The sequence below is a fragment of the Pteropus alecto genome, unplaced genomic scaffold (genome assembly GCF_000325575.1).
Source record: "Pteropus alecto unplaced genomic scaffold, ASM32557v1 scaffold21, whole genome shotgun sequence".
Lineage (NCBI taxonomy): Eukaryota > Metazoa > Chordata > Mammalia > Chiroptera > Pteropodidae > Pteropus > Pteropus alecto.
The window spans coordinates 22,057,533-22,063,785 of record NW_006436282.1 but is presented as its reverse complement, the minus strand read 5'-3'; the positions used below and the strand labels follow the sequence as shown (position 1 = coordinate 22,063,785).

Sequence of the window (6,253 nt, the reverse complement as noted above, 5' to 3'; positions counted from 1 at the left end):
GCACACACGGGAAAGAAGACCCATACCTCCATCCCAGCTCAGGGCTCCAGCCACTTTGCCTCCTGTGTCCTACACACAGAGCACTCTGTCCCCCTGGGGCTGTGACTTCCCCAGTCCAGCCACCAAAGCCAATTAGTGGCACCCAACTAATAAACCCTTCCTGGACATTGGGCTCCCAGACAGAGCACAGGAGCCCTCCGGCCTGCCTGGAAGCACAAGAAGGAGCTGGTTATGTGTTCTGAGCTAGGGGGCCGCAGAGGCGGATTTATCCCCCTTCTCATCTACTTAAAGGGACAGAACTTTCTAGAACACTGTGCCCTGCCAAGGAGCTGGAATCTGATCAGATGGAATTGCTCCCCAGTACCAGGGAGGATTATCTGGGCAAACATTGCTTTCAAGTTCATGTTGGCAGGTAATAGAGGGCTGTAGTAGAAACAGCTGGCAATTATGAAGCACCTACTATGTGCCAGCACCTATCATGTGCCAGGCACTGAATTTCCATTACCTATTAATTTCCACTTCAGCTAGGTGCCATTATTCGGGTTTTGTAGACAAGGCAACTAAAAATTGGTGAAGTCGAGAAATTTGCTGAAACTCACACAGCAGTCAAGTGACCTGTCTGCATTAGAGGGTACCTCTCCCCTCACGTCATCATTACTACAATGGAGCCTCCAGGTATTCATTTCCTGGTGACAGGTGCCCACAAACTTGGTGGCTTAAAACAACAGAAAGGCATTCCCTAACAGTTGTGGAGGGCAAAATTCAAAATCAGGCGCCGGCAGAGCCAGGCTCCCTCTCAGCTCCTCCCTTGCCTCCTCCAGGTGCTGAGCGCAATGTAATTCCAGCCCCTGCCTCTGCCTTCACGTGGCCTTCGCCCCTGTGTGTCTGTGTCTCCTTGTCTGTCCCTTACAGACACTCGCATTTGGACTGAGGGCCTGTCCTGGTAATCCGGGATGATCTCACCTTGAGGTCTGTGTCTTAATTACACCTACAAAGACTCCCGTTTTCATCTAAGGTTACATTCAGGGTTTCCAGGGGCCACTATTCAACTCACTGCACCCTACACGGGCAAGGAGCTTGTCTTTTGTTCGCGGGTCTGCTCCAGGAGACTAGAACGGGACCGACTCATAGCAGGTGCTCCGTAAATACTTCTGCAAGGAACGAATGAGCACGTGAATAAATAAAGCAACAAAGCTGAGGATCAACACTTGGCCTGCTGGACGCTGCCGGCTCCCACCTGAGGCTCGCTCGACTCCTTAGGCTCTGAGGCCTCGACGCCTCACCATTTCTACTTTTGAACATGACTTCTTTTCCAAATCCGATCATGAGGAGATGTCAGACAGTCCGAAAGGGGACATATCCTACGAAACAACCCGCCTGGGCTCTACATAAACGTCAAGGTCGTGAAGGACTTGGAAAGGTTGAGGAAATGCCTTGGATTAAGGAGAATAAAGACATGTGACTGGTAAATGCAGAGCGTAACCCTGGACTGGTCCCAGGCAGGGAAGAGCAGCTGTAAAGGACATTATCGGGACAACCGGCGAAATCTGAATATGGAACACACAGATGAGCTAACAGTACACTTACATTTCCTAATTTTAGTCATTGCACTGCGGTTATGTAAAAGAATGTCCTTGTTTTTAGGAAATGCACGCGGACGTATCTGAGGCATCGTGTACATCGATATGTATGTACGTATGTCACATGTAATGTACACATGTGAATGCCTGGCCGTGCACACTCGTGTAAATTGAATGAATGAAGATGAAATGTTAACAACTGATGAATCTGAGGATCAGAGAGTTCTTTGTCCTTTTCTCGCAACTCCTCTGTCATTTGAAATTATTTTTAAAAACAACATTAAATTTAAATCGGTCACATGCGAATATGTCACGAAACTCAAAAGGTAGAAAGGGTTCCCAGGTGCCCAAAGGCGGCCACCATGGCCAGCCCCTGGGGTGCCCTTGCACTCCCTCGTCTCCCTTCTGTCCCACATCACTCTGACGCCCCCTGTCCGCAGTAGTGGGGGGGAGGGGAGCTAGGCGGGGAGAGCAGCTCCTGCAGGAAAGAGGAGAAGGCCTGATGCCTACCCCCGCGGAAGCTGAGCAGGCTGCTGCTTTTGTTCTGGGAGTCGAAGGAGCACCTGGGCAGGACGTGGGACACAGGCACGGCTCCTCACCTGGCTCACGGGCCCTGTTCCTGTCCTGCCCACTCCTTCAGCCACTGCCCTCCAGGCATGCAGCCCCCACCTGGCATGCCAATTCCATTCCCCATCACTGGTCCTCAGCTTGGGAGGGCACTCCGGCCCCTCCAAGGGGGTATTTTTCATGATCAAAATGCCCAGGGAGTGCTACTGGCATTTTGCGGTCAGGGCAGGCGATGCAGAAAGTCTCGAATGACTTGGGAAGATCTGTTCCCTTATCCTCACGGTCCTCATTCCGTAACTCCAGTCAGCCTATGATCAAAATGCCCAGGGAGTGCTACTGGCATTTTTGCGGTCAGGGCAGGAGATGCAGAAAGTCTCGAATGACTTGGGAAGATATGTTCCCTTATCCTCACGGTCCTCATTCAGTAACTCCAGTCAGCCACACCAGGTCACACAGCCAGGCTTTTGCACGTGCTGTGCTGTCTGCCGAGAGGGACTTCCCTCTGTGCCAGCCTGGCCCCCTTGCGTGCACAGAGAAGGAGTTTGGGTTTAGACTCCCTGCAGCTGGGAGCCACTGACGATCCTGGACAGGGGGTGCCCGGCTGACTCTGGCCCAAGGTGTCTGCTTGCTTGGCCCAGGCCCTTTCTCCTGGAAGGTGAGCCTTGGGAAGGGGAGCTTTCATGAAAAGCACACGGTCTTTCCCAGTCGACTTTTGCTGAGTGGCCATGGTGTGGGCTCCAAGGCAATAAACTGCACCGAGAGAGCCTTTCTAAGGAAAAGCTCCATGAGTCACTGATGACCACCAACTGGAAGACAAACAGAATAACCTTTACTGAGGCCTCCCTGTGTGTTCGGCCCTGTTGTTGGGCATCTATGTGCGTATCTCATTCCAGCATTGCAATGCTTGGAGTAGAAGCAAGTGGACACATAAGATATTCATTCATCCCTTGATGGGGGCTCCATCCTCACGAACTCAATCTAATCACCTTCCTAGGCCCCAGCTCCTAACACCACCACATCAGGGGGTAGGGCTTCAAAGGCTTCAACATATGAATTGTGGGGCGGGGGACACAATCAGTCCATAACAGTGTGCGTGCAATCTGCTTTTCCTCTCAGGCGGTCTCATTGGACTTCTCCAAGGAGCTGAAGTGTGAGCAGGACTTTGAAGGGCTGGGCAGGGCCGTGAGCTGGGCTGTGAGGTCAGAGTGATATCTCCTTCTTCTCCACAAATCCATCATTCCGGTCCTAGTAGGCAGGACCCCCACTTTGGCTAGTGGCAGCCCTTCGCTGCTCCCCGGTCCCATCTCTGCCCAGGTGGGCAGCCTCAAGCCTACACAGGCTCTTGGGCAGGGCTGAGCTCCCCAGACAGAGAGGGGGAGGCGTGGAAACGAGGTTTCTCTCCACACTGGGCCTGGTTTCTGTGGCATTGGGCTGAGTGCCCCCACTCAGGATTCACGCAAAGGGAAGGTGGACGGGAGCAGGTTCATGGTTCCCCACGCAAAGGGAAGACGGAGAGCTCTGTTGTACACAGCAAAGTCCCTTCCCTTCCCTGGCCTCCAAAAGGAGCCTGAGCTACACATGCAGAGGGGCTCCTCCCCATAACCCCCAGATAGGCAGCAAACGCAGTATGGGGACAGAGCTCCCTGCCACAGATGTCCTACAGCCAAGGAACGTCAGAGTGGGCTGGCGACTATAGGCCTGAGCCCCTCTGTGGACAGGCACAGAAACTGAGGCCCAAAGAGGTCGCAGACCTGGTTAAGAGGATGCTGGGTAGAAGTGGAGGCTCCTCTCTGGTTCTTGGAGCCCTTCCTTACTGAATGAGAACATGGTGACAGGAGACAGCTGAGGACTCCAGGTCCAGCATGGTCCAGGCACATGAGAAGCCTCAGTGAATGCCGAATGGGTGAATGAGTGGGTAGATGAATAGAGATGGGAGAGAGGGAGGGAGAGAGGGAGGAAAGAAGGCAGGGAAGAATGGATGGATGGATGGATGGATGGATGGACGGACACTCATCTAGAAGATTCTGAGTAAGCTCAGGCATGCACTACATTCTCTCATCTTGGAACTGACAGAACAGCGTGAGAGCTGGACATGATTCCATGAATACCTGTTCATTAATTCAAAGCAGTGTAAGTTGTGGTCTACAGCAAGGGTCCCCAACCCTTGGGCCGTGGACTGGTACCGGTCTGTGGTTTGTTAAGAACCGGTCGCACAGCAGGAGGTGAGCAGCGGGCAGGCAGCAAAGCTTCATCTGTATTTGCAGCCGCTCCCCAGCACTGGGAGGAGCGAGCCTGGCTGTTAGGCCCAGCCCCACAGGGCACTGCCTCAGCTCCACCTCAGACCATCAGGCGTTAGATTCTCATAGGAGCACAGGTCCCTGGTGCCAAAAAAGTTGGGGCCCGCTGGTCTAGAGTGTGGCCTCTGGAGTCAACCTGGGTTGAAATTCCTACTCCAGGACTTGCTCACTGTGTGACCTTGGGAAAGTTACTAAACCTCCCTGAGTCTCGATTTCTTCCTTTGTAAAATGGGGATAATAAAAGTACCAATTCACAGAGTGGTCGTGAGGATTAAATCAGATTATTTATGTAACGTGCTTAACCCAGTTCTTGGCATGTAAAAAGAACTAAACATAATATAACTCATTACAAAATATTAATTTCATGGTCACTTATGCACTTCTCTATATTAATAATAGTAGGATAAGAGTGACAACCCTCCAGTAGCTCCAGCTCATGCAGCCTAAAAGCCAGTGGCCTCGTAATGACCCACAGGGCCTTGCATGACCTTGCTTTGTTCCTTCTCCATATGCTACCTGTCTCCCCCTTGCTCACTCTGCTCTCGCCACCCTGTGCCTCAGACATGCCAAGCACGATCCTGCCCCAGGCCCTTGGCACCTGCTCCTTGCCTGGCTCCTTCCTCAGGGAGCCTCAGGGCTCACTCCCGCATCTCCTTCAAGTCTTTGCTCACATGTCCCCTTCTCAGCGAAGCCTTCCCTCACTCCCTTTAACATTTCACCATCCTGTCCCACCCCTGGCACTCCAATGCTTCATTTCACCCATAGCACCTATCTGCATGTGACGTGCTATGCCTTTGACTTAATCGTCGTGTTTATAGCCTGCCTCCCAGAATCTCAGATCCATGAGAGCAGTGATTTTCATTCTCTGTTCCCAGTGCTGTAACGGTGCCTGGCACATCGCAGGCCCTCAATAAATGGTGGTTGAATGAATAAATAATATCCTCATAACATTGAGGATGTGCCAGGCCTTACTGCCTATGTCCAAAATCTCAGTGATCCAAGTTGAAAGGAGACAGATGTCCAAATGGAGGTAGAAACAGTTCTCATGGGAACCTGAAGAAGACATCATGGGAAAGGTGGCCTTTGCCCCTGGGGAGGATGTGCTTAGGCAGAGCTGGGAAAGGGGCATCGCAGGCTGTGGGGCAAGTCAACCAGAGACAGGGCTGGGAGCGGAGCCCCAGGCCTCCTCAGCTCATGGGGTCTCAGCCAAGGCCCTGCAGAGGAGAGGAAGGGCCTATGGACCTGAAGTACAGGAGTCCCCAAAAGCAAGCCAGCCTGCTTTGAGTACCATTCTTGGGAAAACGGTCCAAGTGACCGTGGAGCCACAAATCAGGTTTGGTTTTTTGTTTGTTTGTTTTTGTTTTTAGGCGAGGTAATCTTTGGTTGACCTCACAGATTGCAAGGACCTTGTCAGCTTACAATCCATGATTTTTTTTTATTTTTTTACACCCACAGCACCTGGTCTTCCTAGGTGGTCTCCCATCCAAGTACTAACCAGGCCGCATCCTGCTTAGCTTCCGAGATCAGACGGGATCAGGCTTGTTCAGGGTGGCATGGCCGTAGACACAAACCAGGTTTTTGCACAGAGTATTGGGGAGGTGGGAGGTAAGTGGCAGCCCTGGGGGGTCCCATGCCAGCTGGGCAGTCAGACCCCAGGCAGATATAAGGAGCCTTCTCATCAGAGCAGCAGGAGAGATGAATTGCTTTCACCGCGGAGGCTCCGCCCCCTCTGTGCTTCTCAGAAACTCTGAGTTCTCAGCCCACACAGGAGCTAGAGTGGGAAGGCAGAAGGCCTGCAGGCGGGATTGA

The 6,253-nt window shown here is 52.4% G+C and overlaps 1 pseudogene; it reads right to left on the bottom strand.

Moving 5' to 3' along the window:
• Positions 1–5,890: 5,890 nt before the first annotated feature.
• Positions 5,891–6,009, bottom strand: LOC112479804 (annotated as a pseudogene).
• Positions 6,010–6,253: the final 244 nt, after the last annotated feature.